The sequence below is a fragment of the Pseudophryne corroboree genome, chromosome 4, assembly GCF_028390025.1.
Source record: "Pseudophryne corroboree isolate aPseCor3 chromosome 4, aPseCor3.hap2, whole genome shotgun sequence".
NCBI lineage: Eukaryota > Metazoa > Chordata > Amphibia > Anura > Myobatrachidae > Pseudophryne > Pseudophryne corroboree.
The window spans coordinates 62,868,999-62,884,134 of NC_086447.1; the positions used below are offsets into that span (position 1 = coordinate 62,868,999).

The following is a 15,136-nucleotide window of genomic DNA, read 5'->3' on the forward strand; positions in this document are numbered from 1 at the left end:
AAATGTGATGTTGCTCAGTGGTAGATTATATTCCCCAGAATCTGTGTTTCCTCATTGAAATAAAAGTTATCATATGATACCTACAGTATCCTTGAAATCTATACAGCAAGGTATAATTGTTATCTTTGCTCCGTGCTCTGAGTTTAACCTTAGAACAGTGGAAGTAGTAGAACTTGAGTACTATGCAGAACAGCAATCGCTCGGTTTCAAAACACGCCAACTCAGAGGGGATGTAGCTCAGTGGTAGAGCGCATGCTTTGCATGTATGAGGCCCCGGGTTCAATCCCCGGCATCTCCGTGTTTTGCAAAATATAGATTCTTACTTATCTGTATGTAACCTCTTCAGAAGAGCCCAAGACCAACAAATGCATGAATGCACTCTACAGTAATGGGCAAGAATTAACACCAATTATAAAAAATAATTGATCATTCTATTAAATGTGATGTAGCTCAGTGGTAGATTATATTCTGTGGATACTGTGTTTCCTTATTTAACCAGCAGTTACCATATCATACCTACTGACATTCTCCAAACACTGATGTCAAGTATATGGTAATTATGAAACAGAGTTTTAATTTCACTGGGAAATGTACTATAAAAGCAGTAGTTTCATAAAAGAACAAATCACACGATACAGCAAAACTAATTGATTAAGAAGGACAGACATCTTTAAACACATTGTGAACCTATGGAGGATGGATTTGGGCTTGAATGTCAAGTAATTAGTGATCAATCAATGCATGAAAAGATAAACACATATCAACTCTGTACAAAATACCTGGTGAAGCCTTAGTCAGCAATGCCAAGGAGGCAGTCATAGCCTGCATACTATGTGCCCTTCTTCCAAGTTCTGACACTGCTGATAAAACAGAATGTAAGACTGTCCTCTACTTGGCAATACTTGATCAATATCCATGCCATTCATTACATAAGGTAGGGGATTCTGATGATAACCCAGACTCCGGTGAAGAAGTCTAACAGCAATTTAAAGTGTGGAATGATCATCTACTTGCATCTTCATCAGCTGTGGAAATTATGGTGTCCTTGAACTCTGGCAAAGTGTAATGGTTTTTATTGCTTTATACTCGGAGATGACCCAAAGAACACTAGAAAATAGTAGAACTTAAGTACAATGCATAGCTGCAATCAAATGAGTGCCACACTTTTTTACAGGGGATGTAGCTCAGTGGTAGAGCGCATGCTGTGCATGTATGAGGCCCCGGGTTCAATCCCCGGCATCACCATGTTTTGCAAAATGTAGATTCTTTCTTAACTCTATGTAACCTCTCCAGATCAACAAATGCATTAAAAAAAACTCTAGAGAAATTGGAAAAGTTTCAATCAAACTATGAAAAATTATTGACCAGTCTATAAAATGTGATGTTGCTCAGTGGAAGATTATATTCCCCAGAATCTGTGTTTCCTCATTGAAATAAAAGTTATCATATGATACCTACAGTATCTTTGAAATCTATACAGCAAGGTATAATTGTTATCTTTGCTCCGTGCTCTGAGTTTAACCTTAGAACAGTGGAAGTAGTAGAACTTGAGTACTATGCAGAACAGCAATCGCTCGGTATCAAAACACACCAACTCAGAGGGCATGTAGCTCAGTGGTAGAGCACATGCTTTGCATGTATGAGGCCCCGGGTTCAATCCCCGGCATCTCCATGTTTTGCAAAATATAGATTCTTACTTATCTGTATGTAACCTCTTCAGAAGAGCCCAAGACCAACAAATGCATGAATGCACTCTACAGTAATGGGCAAGAATTAACACCAATTATAAAAAATAATTGATCATTCTATTAAATGTGATGTAGCTCAGTGGTAGATTATATTCTGTGGATACTGTGTTTCCTTATTTAACCAGCAGTTACCATATCATACCTACTGACATTCTCCAAACACTGATGTCAAGTATATGGTAATTATGAAACAGAGTTTTAATTTCACTGGGAAATGTACTATAAAAGCAGTAGTTTCATAAAAGAACAAATCACACGATACAGCAAAACTAATTGATTAAGAAGGACAGACATCTTTAAACACATTGTGAACCTATGGAGGATGGATTTGGGCTTGAATGTCAAGTAATTAGTGATCAATCAATGCATGAAAAGATAAACACATATCAACTCTGTACAAAATACCTGGTGAAGCCTTAGTCAGCAATGCCCAGGAGGCAGTCATAGCCTGCATACTATGTGCCCTTCTTCCAAGTTCTGACACTGCTGATAAAACAGAATGTAAGACTGTCCTCTACTTGGCAATACTTGATCAATATCCATGCCATTCATTACATAAGGTAGGGGATTCTGATGATAACCCAGACTCCGGTGAAGAAGTCTAACAGCAATTTAAAGTGTGGAATGATCATCTACTTGCATCTTCATCAGCTGTGGAAATTATGGTGTCCTTGAACTCTGGCAAAGTGTAATGGTTTTTATTGCTTTATACTCGGAGATGACCCAAAGAACACTAGAAAATAGTAGAACTTAAGTACAATGCATAGCTGCAATCAAATGAGTGACACACTTTTTTACAGGGGATGTAGCTCAGTGGTAGAGCGCATGCTGTGCATGTATGAGGCCCCGGGTTCAATCCCCGGCATCACCATGTTTTGCAAAATGTAGATTCTTTCTTAACTCTATGTAACCTCTCCAGATCAACAAATGCATTAAAAAAAACTCTAGAGAAATTGGAAAAGTTTCAATCAAACTATGAAAAATTATTGACCAGTCTATAAAATGTGATGTTGCTCAGTGGAAGATTATATTCCCCAGAATCTGTGTTTCCTCATTGAAATAAAAGTTATCATATGATACCTACAGTATCTTTGAAATCTATACAGCAAGGTATAATTGTTATCTTTGCTCCGTGCTCTGAGTTTAACCTTAGAACAGTGGAAGTAGTAGAACTTGAGTACTATGCAGAACAGCAATCGCTCGGTATCAAAACACACCAACTCAGAGGGCATGTAGCTCAGTGGTAGAGCACATGCTTTGCATGTATGAGGCCCCGGGTTCAATCCCCGGCATCTCCATGTTTTGCAAAATATAGATTCTTACTTATCTGTATGTAACCTCTTCAGAAGAGCCCAAGACCAACAAATGCATGAATGCACTCTACAGTAATGGGCAAGAATTAACACCAATTATAAAAAATAATTGATAATTCTATTAAATGTGATGTAGCTCAGTGGTAGATTATATTCTGTGGATACTGTGTTTCCTTATTTAACCAGCAGTTACCATATCATACCTACTGACATTCTCCAAACACTGATGTCAAGTATATGGGAATTATGAAACAGAGTTTTAATTTCACTGGGAAATGTACTATAAAAGCAGTAGTTTCATAAAAGAACAAATCACACGATACAGCAAAACTAATTGATTAAGAAGGACAGACATCTTTAAACACATTGTGAACCTATGAAGGATGGATTTGGGCTTGAATGTCAAGTAATTAGTGATCAATCAATGCATGAAAAGATAAACACATATCAACTTTGTACAAAATACCTGGTGAAGCCTTAGTCAGCAATGCCTGGGAGGCAGTCATAGCCTGCATACTATGTGCCCTTCTTCCAAGTTCTGACACTGCTGATAAAACAGAATGTAAGACTGTCCTCTACTTGGCAATACTTGATCAATATCCATGCCATTCATTACATAAGGTAGGGGATTCTGATGATAACCCAGACTCCGGTGAAGAAGTCTAACAGCAATTTAAAGTGTGGAATGATCATCTACTTGCATCTTCATCAGCTGTGGAAACTATGGTGTCCTTGAACTCTGGCAAAGTGTAATGGTTTTTATTGCTTTATACTCTGAGATGACCCTTAGAACACTAGAAAATAGTAGAACTTGAGTACAATGCAAAGCTGCAATCGAATGAGTACCACACTTTTTCACAGGGGATGTAGCTCAGTGGTAGAGCGCATGCTTTGCATGTATGAGGCCCCGGGTTCAATCCCCGGCATCTCCATGTTTTGCAAAATGTAGATTCTTTCTTAACTCTATGTAACCTCTACAGATCAACAAATGCATTAAAAAAAACTCTAGAGAAATTGGAAGAGTTTCATTCAAACTATGAAAAATTATTGACCAGTCTATAAAATGTGATGTTGCTCAGTGGAAGATTATATTCCCCAGAATCTGTGTTTCCTCATTGAAATAAAAGTTATCATATGATACCTACAGTATCCTTGAAATCTATACAGCAAGGTATAATTGTTATCTTTGCTCCGTGCTCTGAGTTTAACCTTAGAACAGTGGAAGTAGTAGAACTTGAGTACTATGCAGAACAGCAATCACTCGGTATCAAAACACACCAACTCAGAGGGGATGTAGCTCAGTGGTAGAGCGCATGCTTTGCATGTATGAGGCCCTGGGTTCAATCCCCGGCATCTCCATGTTTTGAAAAATATAGATTCTTACTTATCTGTATGTAATCTCTTCAGAAGAGCCCAAGACCAATGAATGCACTCTACAGTAATGGGCAAGAATTAACACCAATTATAAAAAATAATTGATCATTCTATTAAATGTGATGTAGCTCAGTGGTAGATTATATTCTGTGGATACTGTGTTTCCTTATTTAACCAGCAGTTACCATATCATACCTACTGACATTCTCCAAACACTGATGTCAAGTATATGGTAATTATGAAACAGAGTTTTAATTTCACTGGGAAATGTACTATAAAAGCAGTAGTTTCATAAAAGAACAAATCACACGATACAGCAAAACTAATTGATTAAGAAGGACAGACATCTTTAAACACATTGTGAACCTATGGAGGATGGATTTGGGCTTGAATGTCAAGTAATTAGTGATCAATCTATGCATGAAAAGATAAACACATATCAACTCTGTACAAAATACCTGGTGAAGCCTTAGTCAGCAATGCCCAGGAGGCAGTCATAGCCTGCATCCTATGTGCCCTTCTTCCAAGTTCTGACACTGCTGATAAAACAGAATGTAAGACTGTCCTCTACTTGGCAATACTTGATCAATATCCATGCCATTCATTACATAAGGTAGGAGATTCTGATGATAACCCAGACTCCGGTGAAGAAGTCTAACAGCAATTTAAAGTGTGGAATGATCATCTACTTGCATCCTCATCAGCTGTGGAAATTATGGTGTCCTTGAACTCTGGCAAAGTGTAATGGTTTTTATTGCTTTATACTCGGAGATGACCCTTAGAACACTAGAAAATAGTAGAACTTAAGTACAATGCATAGCTGCAATCAAATGAGTGCCACACTTTTTCACAGGGGATGTAGCTCAGTGGTAGAGCGCATGCTGTGCATGTATGAGGCCCCGGTTTCAATCCCCGGCATCTCCATGTTTTGCAAAATGTAGATTCTTTCTTAACTCTATGTAACCTCTCCAGATCAACAAATGCATAAAAAAAAAACTCTAGAGAAATTGGAAAAGTTTCAATCAAACTATGAAAAATTATTGACCAGTCTATAAAATGTGATGTTGCTCAGTGGAAGATTATATTCCCCAGAATCTTGTTTCCTCATTGAAATAAAAGTTATCATATGATACCTACAGTATCCTTGAAATCTATACAGCAAGGTATAATTGTTATCTTTGCTCCGTGCTCTGAGTTTAACCTTAGAACAGTGTAAGTAGTAGAACTTGAGTACTATGCAGAACAGCAATCGCTCGGTATCAAAACACACCAACTCAGAGGGGATGTAGCTCAGTGGTAGAGCGCATGCTTTGCATGTATGAGGCCCTGGGTTCAATCCCCGGCATCTCCATGTTTTGAAAAATATAGATTCTTACTTATCTGTATGTAACCTCTTCAGAAGAGCCCAAGACCAACAAATGCACGAATGCACTCTACAGTAATGGGCAAGAATTAACACCAATTATAAAAAATAATTGATCATTCTATTAAATGTGATGTAGCTCAGTGGTAGATTATAATCTGTGGATACTGTGTTTCCTTATTTAACCAGCAGTTACCATATCATACCTACTGACATTCTCCAAACACTGATGTCAAGTATATGGTAATTATGAAACAGAGTTTTAATTTCACTGGAAAATGTACTATAAAAGCAGTAGTTTCATAAAAGAACAAATCACACGATACAGCAAAACTAATTGATTAAGAAGGACAGACATCTTTAAACACATTGTGAACCTATGGAGGATGGATTTGGGCTTGAATGTCAAGTAATTAGTGATCAATCAATGCATGAAAAGATAAACACATATCAACTCTGTACAAAATACCTGGTGAAGCCTTAGTCAGCAATGCCCAGGAGGCAGTCATAGCCTGCATCCTATGTGCCCTTCTTCCAAGTTCTGACACTGCTGATAAAACAGAATGTAAGACTGTCCTCTACTTGGCAATACTTGATCAATATCCATGCCATTCATTACATAAGGTAGGGGATTCTGATGATAACCCAGACTCCGGTGAAGAAGTCTAACAGCAATTTAAAGTGTGGAATGATCATCTACTTGCATCCTCATCAGCTGTGGAAATTATGGTGTCCTTGAACTCTGGCAAAGTCTAATGGTTTTTATTGCTATATACTCGGAGATGACCCTTAGAACACTAGAAAATAGTAGAACTTAAGTACAATGCAAAGCTGCAATCGAATGAGTGCCATGCTTTTTCACAGGGGATGTAGCTCAGTGGTAGAGCGCATGCTTTGCATGTATGAGGCCCCGGGTTCAATCCCCGGCATCTCCATGTTTTGCAAAATGTAGATTCTTTCTTAACTCTATGTAACCTCTCCAGATCAACAAATGCATTAAAAAAAACTCTAGAGAAATTGGAAAAGTTTCAATCAAACTATGAAAAATGATTGACCAGTCTATAAAATGTGATGTTGCTCAGTGGTAGATTATATTCCCCAGAATCTGTGTTTCCTCATTGAAATAAAAGTTATCATATGATACCTACAGTATCCTTGAAATCTATACAGCAAGGTATAATTGTTATCTTTGCTCCGTGCTCTGAGTTTAACCTTAGAACAGTGGAAGTAGTAGAACTTGAGTACTATGCAGAACAGCAATCGCTCGGTATCAAAACACACCAACTCAGAGGGGATGTAAATCAGTGGTAGAGCGCATGCTTTGCATGTATGAGGCCCCTGGGTTCAATCCCGGCATCTTCATGTTTTGCAAAATATAGATTCTTACTTATCTGTATGTAACCTCTTCAGAAGAGCCCAAGACCAACAAATGCATGAATGCACTCTACAGTAATGGGCAAGAATTAACACCAATTATAAAAAATAATTGATCATTCTATTAAATGTGATGTAGCTCAGTGGTAGATTATATTCTGTGGATACTGTGTTTCCTTATTTAACCAGCAGTTACCATATCATACCTACTGACATTCTCCAAACACTGATGTCAAGTATATGGTAATTATGATACAGAGTTTTAATTTCACTGGGAAATGTACTATAAAAGCAGTAGTTTCATAAAAGAACAAATCACACGATACAACAAAACTAATTGATTAAGAAGGACAGACATCTTTAAACACATTGTGAACCTATGGAGGATGGATTTGGGCTTGAATGTCAAGTAATTAGTGATCAATCAATGCATGAAAAGATAAACACATATCAACTCTGTACAAAATACCTGGTGAAGCCTTAGTCAGCAATGCCCAGGACGCAGTCATAGCCTGCATCCTATGTGCCCTTCTTCCAAGTTCTGACACTGCTGATAAAACAGAATGTAAGACTGTCCTCTACTTGGCAATACTTGATCAATATCCATGCCATTCATTACATAAGGAAGGGGATTCTGATGATAACCCAGACTCCGGTGAAGAAGTCTAACAGCAATTTAAAGTGTGGAATGATCATCTACTTGCATCCTCATCAGCTGTGGAAATTATGGTGTCCTTGAACTCTGGCAAAGTCTAATGGTTTTTATTGCTATATACTCGGAGATGACCCTTAGAACACTAGAAAATAGTAGAACTTAAGTACAATGCAAAGCTGCAATCGAATGAGTGCCATACTTTTTCACAGGGGATGTAGCTCAGTGGTAGAGCGCATGCTTTACATGTATGAGGCCCCGGGCTCAATCCCCGGCATCTCCATGTTTTGCAAAATGTAGATTCTTTCTTAACTCTATGTAACCTCTCCAGATCAACAAATGCATTAAAAAACTCTAGAGAAATTGGAAAAGTTTCAATCAAACTATGAAAAATTATTGACCAGTCTATAAAATGTGATGTTGCTCAGTGGTAGATTATATTCCCCAGAATCTGTGTTTCCTCATTGAAATAAAAGTTATCATATGATACCTACAGTATCCTTGAAATCTATACAGCAAGGTATAATTGTTATCTTTGCTCCGTGCTCTGAGTTTAACCTTAGAACAGTGGAAGTAGTAGAACTTGAGTACTATGCAGAACAGCAATCGCTCGGTATCAAAACACACCAACTCAGAGGGCATGTAGCTCAGTGGTAGAGCGCATGCTTTGCATGTATGAGGCCCTGGGTTCAATCCCCGGCATCTCCATGTTCTGCAAAATATAGATTCTTACTTATCTGTATGTAACCTCTTCAGAAGAGCCCAAGACCAACAAATGCATGAATACACTCTACAGTAATGGGCAAGAATTAACACCAATTATAAAAAATAATTGATCATTCTATTAAATGTGATGTAGCTCAGTGGTAGATTATATTCTGTGGATACTGTGTTTCCTTATTTAACCAGCAGTTACCATATCATACCTACTGACATTCTCCAAACACTGATGTCAAGTATATGGTAATTATGAAACAGAGTTTTAATTTCACTGGGAAATGTACTATAAAAGCAGTAGTTTCATAAAAGAACAAATCACAAGATACAGCAAAACTAATTGATTAAGAAGGACAGACATCTTTAAACACATTGTGAACCTATGGAGGATGGATTTGGGCTTGAATGTCAAGTAATTAGTGATCAATCAATGCATGAAAAGATAAACACATATCAACTCTGTACAAAATACCTGGTGAAGCCTTAGTCAGCAATGCCCAGGAGGCAGTCATAGCCTGCATACTATGTGCCCTTCTTCCAAGTTCTGACACTGCTAATAAAACAGAATGTAAGACTGTCCTCTACTTGGCAATACTTGATCAATATCCATGCCATTCATTATATAAGGTAGGGGATTCTGATGATAACCCAGACTCCGGTGAAGAAGTCTAACAGCAATTTAAAGTGTGGAATGATCGTCTACTTGCATCCTCATCAGCTGTGGAAATTATGGTGTCCTTGAACTCAGGCAAAGTGTATTGGTTTTTATTGCTTTATATTCGGAGATGACCCTTAGAACACTAGAAAATAGTAGAACTTGAGTAAAATGCAAAGCTGCAATCGAATGAGTACCACACTTTTTCACAGGGGATGTAGCTCAGTGGTAGAGCGCATGCTTCGCATGTATGAGGTCCCGAGTTCAATCCCCAGCATCTCCATGTTTTGCAAAATGTAGATTCTTTCTTAACTCTATGTAACCTCTCCAGATCAACAAATGCATTAAAAAAAACTCTAGAGAAATTGGAAAAGTTTCAATCAAACTATGAAAAATTATTGACCAGTCTATAAAATGTGATGTTGCTCAGTGGAAGATTATTTTCCCCAGAATCTTGTTTCCTCATTGAAATAAAAGTTATCATATGATACCTACAGTATCCTTGAAATCTATACAGCAAGGTATAATTGTTATCTTTGCTCCGTGCTCTGAGTTTAACCTTAGAACAGTGGAAGTAGTAGAACTTGAGTACTATGCAGAACAGCAATCGCTCGGTATCAAAACACACCAACTCAGAGGGGATGTAGCTCAGTGGTAGAGCACATGCTTTGCATGTATGAGGCCCTGGGTTCAATCCCCGGCATCTCCATGTTTTGAAAAATATAGATTCTTACTTATCTGTATGTAATCTCTTCAGAAGAGCCCAAGACCAACAAATGCATGAATGCACTCTACAGTAATGGGCAAGAATTAACACCAATTATAAAAAATAATTGATCATTCTATTAAATGTGATGTAGCTCAGTGGTAGATTATATTCTGTGGATACTGTGTTTCCTTATTTATCCAGCAGTTACCATATCATACCTACTGACATTCTCCAAACACTGATGTCAAGTATATGGTAATTATGAAACAGAGTTTTAATTTCACTGGGAAATGTACTATAAAAGCAGTAGTTTCATAAAAGAACAAATCACACGATACAGCAAAACTAATTGATTAAGAAGGACAGACATCTTTAAACACATTGTGAACCTATGGAGGATGGATTTGGGCTTGAATGTCAAGTAATTAGTGATCAATCAATGCATGAAAAGATAAACACATATCAACTCTGTACAAAATACCTGGTGAAGCCTTAGTCAGCAATGCCCAGGAGGCAGTCATAGCCTGCATCCTATGTGCCCTTCTTCCAAGTTCTGACACTGCTGATAAAACAGAATGTAAGACTGTCCTCTACTTGGCAATACTTGATCAATATCCATGCCATTCATTACATAAGGTAGGGGATTCTGATGATAACCCAGACTCCGGTGAAGAAGTCTAACAGCAATTTAAAGTGTGGAATGATCATCTACTTGCATCCTCATCAGCTGTGGAAATTATGGTGTCCTTGAACTCTGGCAAAGTCTAATGGTTTTTATTGCTATATACTCGGAGATGACCCTTAGAACACTAGAAAATAGTAGAACTTAAGTACAATGCAAAGCTGCAATCGAATGAGTGCCATACTTTTTCACAGGGGATGTAGCTCAGTGGTAGAGCGCATGCTTTGCATGTATGAGGCCCCGGGTTCAATCCCCGGCATCTCCATGTTTTGCAAAATGTAGATTCTTTCTTAACTCTATGTAACCTCTCCAGATCAACAAATGCATTAAAAAAAACTCTAGAGAAATTGGAAAAGTTTCAATCAAACTATGAAAAATTATTGACCAGTCTATAAAATGTGATGTTGCTCAGTGGTAGATTATATTCCCCAGAATCTGTGTTTCCTCATTGAAATAAAAGTTATCATATGATACCTACAGTATCCTTGAAATCTATACAGCAAGGTATAATTGTTATCTTTGCTCCGTGCTCTGAGTTTAACCTTAGAACAGTGGAAGTAGTAGAACTTGAGTACTATGCAGAACAGCAATCGCTCGGTATCAAAACACACCAACTCAGAGGGGATGTAGCTCAGTGGTAGAGCGCATGCTTTGCATGTATGAGGCCCCGGGTTCAATCCCGGCATCTTCATGTTTTGCAAAATATAGATTCTTACTTATCTGTATGTAACCTCTTCAGAAGAGCCCAAGACCAACAAATGCATGAATGCACTCTACAGTAATGGGCAAGAATTAACACCAATTATAAAAAATAATTGATCATTCTATTAAATGTGATGTAGCTCAGTGGTAGATTATATTCTGTGGATACTGTGTTTCCTTATTTAACCAGCAGTTACCATATCATACCTACTGACATTCTCCAAACACTGATGTCAAGTATATGGTAATTATGATACAGAGTTTTAATTTCACTGGGAAATGTACTATAAAAGCAGTAGTTTCATAAAAGAACAAATCACACGATACAGCAAAACTAATTGATTAAGAAGGACAGACATCTCTAAACACATTGTGAACCTATGGAGGATGGATTTGGGCTTGAATGTCAAGTAATTAGTGATCAATCAATGCATGAAAAGATAAACACATATCAACTCTGTACAAAATACCTGGTGAAGCCTTAGTCAGCAATGCCCAGGAGGCAGTCATAGCCTGCATCCTATGTGCCCTTCTTCCAAGTTCTGACACTGCTGATAAAACAGAATGTAAGACTGTCCTCTACTTGGCAATACTTGATCAATATCCATGCCATTCATTACATAAGGAAGGGGATTCTGATGATAACCCAGACTCCGGTGAAGAAGTCTAACAGCAATTTAAAGTGTGGAATGATCATCTACTTGCATCCTCATCAGCTGTGGAAATTATGGTGTCCTTGAACTCTGGCAAAGTCTAATGGTTTTTATTGCTATATACTCGGAGATGACCCTTAGAACACTAGAAAATAGTAGAACTTAAGTACAATGCAAAGCTGCAATCGAATGAGTGCCATACTTTTTCACAGGGGATGTAGCTCAGTGGTAGAGCGCATGCTTTACATGTATGAGGCCCCGGGCTCAATCCCCGGCATCTCCATGTTTTGCAAAATGTAGATTCTTTCTTAACTCTATGTAACCTCTCCAGATCAACAAATGCATTAAAAAACTCTAGAGAAATTGGAAAAGTTTCAATCAAACTATGAAAAATTATTGACCAGTCTATAAAATGTGATGTTGCTCAGTGGTAGATTATATTCCCCAGAATCTGTGTTTCCTCATTGAAATAAAAGTTATCATATGATACCTACAGTATCCTTGAAATCTATACAGCAAGGTATAATTGTTATCTTTGCTCCGTGCTCTGAGTTTAACCTTAGAACAGTGGAAGTAGTAGAACTTGAGTACTATGCAGAACAGCAATCGCTCGGTATCAAAACACACCAACTCAGAGGGCATGTAGCTCAGTGGTAGAGCGCATGCTTTGCATGTATGAGGCCCTGGGTTCAATCCCCGGCATCTCCATGTTTTGCAAAATATAGATTCTTACTTATCTGTATGTAACCTCTTCAGAAGAGCCCAAGACCAACAAATGCATGAATGCACTCTACAGTAATGGGCAAGAATTAACACCAATTATAAAAAATAATTGATCATTCTATTAAATGTGATGTAGCTCAGTGGTAGATTATATTCTGTGGATACTGTGTTTCCTTATTTAACCAGCAGTTACCATATCATACCTACTGACATTCTCCAAACACTGATGTCAAGTATATGGTAATTATGAAACAGAGTTTTAATTTCACTGGGAAATGTACTATAAAAGCAGTAGTTTCATAAAAGAACAAATCACAAGATACAGCAAAACTAATTGATTAAGAAGGACAGACATCTTTAAACACATTGTGAACCTATGGAGGATGGATTTGGGCTTGAATGTCAAGTAATTAGTGATCAATCAATGCATGAAAAGATAAACACATATCAACTCTGTACAAAATACCTGGTGAAGCCTTAGTCAGCAATGCCCAGGAGGCAGTCATAGCCTGCATACTATGTGCCCTTCTTCCAAGTTCTGACACTGCTAATAAAACAGAATGTAAGACTGTCCTCTACTTGGCAATACTTGATCAATATCCATGCCATTCATTATATAAGGTAGGGGATTCTGATGATAACCCAGACTCCGGTGAAGAAGTCTAACAGCAATTTAAAGTGTGGAATGATCGTCTACTTGCATCCTCATCAGCTGTGGAAATTATGGTGTCCTTGAACTCAGGCAAAGTGTATTGGTTTTTATTGCTTTATATTCGGAGATGACCCTTAGAACACTAGAAAATAGTAGAACTTGAGTAAAATGCAAAGCTGCAATCGAATGAGTACCACACTTTTTCACAGGGGATGTAGCTCAGTGGTAGAGCGCATGCTTCGCATGTATGAGGTCCCGAGTTCAATCCCTGGCATCTCCATGTTTTGCAAAATGTAGATTCTTTCTTAACTCTATGTAACCTCTCCAGATCAACAAATGCATTAAAAAAACCTCTAGAGAAATTGGAAAAGTTTCAATCAAACTATGAAAAATTATTGACCAGTCTATAAAATGTGATGTTGCTCAGTGGAAGATTATATTCCCCAGAATCTTGTTTCCTCATTGAAATAAAAGTTATCATATGATACCTACAGTATCCTTGAAATCTATACAGCAAGGTATAATTGTTATCTTTGCTCCGTGCTCTGAGTTTAACCTTAGAACAGTGGAAGTAGTAGAACTTGAGTACTATGCAGAACAGCAATCGCTCGGTATCAAAACACACCAACTCAGAGGGGATGTAGCTCAGTGGTAGAGCACATGCTTTGCATGTATGAGGCCCTGGGTTCAATCCCCGGCATCTCCATGTTTTGAAAAATATAGATTCTTACTTATCTGTATGTAATCTCTTCAGAAGAGCCCAAGACCAATGAATGCATGAATGCACTCTACAGTAATGGGCAAGAATTAACACCAATTATAAAAAATAATTGATCATTCTATTAAATGTGATGTAGCTCAGTGGTAGATTATATTCTGTGGATACTGTGTTTCCTTATTTAACCAGCAGTTACCATATCATACCTACTGACATTCTCCAAACACTGATGTCAAGTATATGGTAATTATGAAACAGAGTTTTAATTTCACTGGGAAATGTACTATAAAAGCAGTAGTTTCATAAAAGAACAAATCACACGATACAGCAAAACTAATTGATTAAGAAGGACAGACATCTTTAAACACATTGTGAACCTATGGAGGATGGATTTGGGCTTGAATGTCAAGTAATTAGTGATCAATCAATGCATGAAAAGATAAACACATATCAACTCTGTACAAAATACCTGGTGAAGCCTTAGTCAGCAATGCCCAGGAGGCAGTCATAGCCTGCATACTATGTGCCCTTCTTCCAAGTTCTGACACTGCTGATAAAACAGAATGTAAGACTGTCCTGTACTTGGCAATACTTGATCAATATCCATGCCATTCATTACATAAGGTAGGAGATTCTGATGATAACCCAGACTCCGGTGAAGAAGTCTAACAGCAATTTAAAGTGTGGAATGATCATCTACTTGCATCCTCATCAGCTGTGGAAATTATGGTGTCCTTGAACTCTGGCAAAGTCTAATGGTTTTTATTGCTATATACTCGGAGATGACCCTTAGAACACTAGAAAATAGTAGAACTTAAGTACAATGCAAAGCTGCAATCGAATGAGTGCCATACTTTTTCACAGGGGATGTAGCTCAGTGGTAGAGCGCATGCTTTGCATGTATGAGGCCACGGGTTCAATCCCCGGCATCTCCATGTTTTGCAAAATGTAGATTCTTTCTTAACTCTATGTAACCTCTCCAGATCAACAAATGCATTAAAAAAAACTCTAGAGAAATTGGAAAAGTTTCAATCAAACTATGAAAAATTATTGACCAGTCTATAAAATGTGATGTTGCTCAGTGGTAGATTATATTCCCCA

At 37.8% G+C, this 15,136-nt stretch overlaps 21 non-coding genes across 21 annotated transcripts; all 21 read left to right on the top strand.

Moving 5' to 3' along the window:
* Nucleotides 1–226: 226 nt before the first annotated feature.
* TRNAA-UGC (transfer RNA alanine (anticodon UGC)) lies at nt 227–298 on the top strand. Its single transcript has one exon. It is a non-coding gene; the product is annotated as a tRNA-Ala (tRNA).
* Nucleotides 299–1,173: 875 nt separating this feature from the next.
* On the top strand, nt 1,174–1,245 carry TRNAA-UGC (transfer RNA alanine (anticodon UGC)). Its single transcript has one exon. It is a non-coding gene; the product is annotated as a tRNA-Ala (tRNA).
* A 355-nt stretch (nt 1,246–1,600) lies between these two features.
* TRNAA-UGC (transfer RNA alanine (anticodon UGC)) lies at nt 1,601–1,672 on the top strand. Its single transcript has one exon. It is a non-coding gene; the product is annotated as a tRNA-Ala (tRNA).
* Nucleotides 1,673–2,547: 875 nt separating this feature from the next.
* TRNAA-UGC (transfer RNA alanine (anticodon UGC)) lies at nt 2,548–2,619 on the top strand. Its single transcript has one exon. It is a non-coding gene; the product is annotated as a tRNA-Ala (tRNA).
* A 355-nt stretch (nt 2,620–2,974) lies between these two features.
* TRNAA-UGC (transfer RNA alanine (anticodon UGC)) lies at nt 2,975–3,046 on the top strand. Its single transcript has one exon. It is a non-coding gene; the product is annotated as a tRNA-Ala (tRNA).
* An 875-nt stretch (nt 3,047–3,921) lies between these two features.
* TRNAA-UGC (transfer RNA alanine (anticodon UGC)) lies at nt 3,922–3,993 on the top strand. Its single transcript has one exon. It is a non-coding gene; the product is annotated as a tRNA-Ala (tRNA).
* Nucleotides 3,994–4,348: 355 nt separating this feature from the next.
* TRNAA-UGC (transfer RNA alanine (anticodon UGC)) lies at nt 4,349–4,420 on the top strand. Its single transcript has one exon. It is a non-coding gene; the product is annotated as a tRNA-Ala (tRNA).
* An 867-nt stretch (nt 4,421–5,287) lies between these two features.
* On the top strand, nt 5,288–5,359 carry TRNAA-UGC (transfer RNA alanine (anticodon UGC)). The gene has a single exon. It is a non-coding gene; the product is annotated as a tRNA-Ala (tRNA).
* A 355-nt stretch (nt 5,360–5,714) lies between these two features.
* Nucleotides 5,715–5,786, top strand: TRNAA-UGC (transfer RNA alanine (anticodon UGC)). The gene has a single exon. It is a non-coding gene; the product is annotated as a tRNA-Ala (tRNA).
* An 875-nt stretch (nt 5,787–6,661) lies between these two features.
* On the top strand, nt 6,662–6,733 carry TRNAA-UGC (transfer RNA alanine (anticodon UGC)). Its single transcript has one exon. It is a non-coding gene; the product is annotated as a tRNA-Ala (tRNA).
* Nucleotides 6,734–8,035: 1,302 nt separating this feature from the next.
* Nucleotides 8,036–8,107, top strand: TRNAV-UAC (transfer RNA valine (anticodon UAC)). The gene has a single exon. It is a non-coding gene; the product is annotated as a tRNA-Val (tRNA).
* A 353-nt stretch (nt 8,108–8,460) lies between these two features.
* On the top strand, nt 8,461–8,532 carry TRNAA-UGC (transfer RNA alanine (anticodon UGC)). The gene has a single exon. It is a non-coding gene; the product is annotated as a tRNA-Ala (tRNA).
* An 875-nt stretch (nt 8,533–9,407) lies between these two features.
* TRNAA-CGC (transfer RNA alanine (anticodon CGC)) lies at nt 9,408–9,479 on the top strand. The gene has a single exon. It is a non-coding gene; the product is annotated as a tRNA-Ala (tRNA).
* A 354-nt stretch (nt 9,480–9,833) lies between these two features.
* On the top strand, nt 9,834–9,905 carry TRNAA-UGC (transfer RNA alanine (anticodon UGC)). The gene has a single exon. It is a non-coding gene; the product is annotated as a tRNA-Ala (tRNA).
* An 875-nt stretch (nt 9,906–10,780) lies between these two features.
* TRNAA-UGC (transfer RNA alanine (anticodon UGC)) lies at nt 10,781–10,852 on the top strand. Its single transcript has one exon. It is a non-coding gene; the product is annotated as a tRNA-Ala (tRNA).
* A 355-nt stretch (nt 10,853–11,207) lies between these two features.
* Nucleotides 11,208–11,278, top strand: TRNAA-UGC (transfer RNA alanine (anticodon UGC)). The gene has a single exon. It is a non-coding gene; the product is annotated as a tRNA-Ala (tRNA).
* An 875-nt stretch (nt 11,279–12,153) lies between these two features.
* TRNAV-UAC (transfer RNA valine (anticodon UAC)) lies at nt 12,154–12,225 on the top strand. Its single transcript has one exon. It is a non-coding gene; the product is annotated as a tRNA-Val (tRNA).
* Nucleotides 12,226–12,578: 353 nt separating this feature from the next.
* Nucleotides 12,579–12,650, top strand: TRNAA-UGC (transfer RNA alanine (anticodon UGC)). Its single transcript has one exon. It is a non-coding gene; the product is annotated as a tRNA-Ala (tRNA).
* Nucleotides 12,651–13,525: 875 nt separating this feature from the next.
* TRNAA-CGC (transfer RNA alanine (anticodon CGC)) lies at nt 13,526–13,597 on the top strand. Its single transcript has one exon. It is a non-coding gene; the product is annotated as a tRNA-Ala (tRNA).
* Nucleotides 13,598–13,951: 354 nt separating this feature from the next.
* Nucleotides 13,952–14,023, top strand: TRNAA-UGC (transfer RNA alanine (anticodon UGC)). Its single transcript has one exon. It is a non-coding gene; the product is annotated as a tRNA-Ala (tRNA).
* An 875-nt stretch (nt 14,024–14,898) lies between these two features.
* Nucleotides 14,899–14,970, top strand: TRNAA-UGC (transfer RNA alanine (anticodon UGC)). Its single transcript has one exon. It is a non-coding gene; the product is annotated as a tRNA-Ala (tRNA).
* The last annotated feature ends 166 nt before the right edge of the window (nt 14,971–15,136 follow it).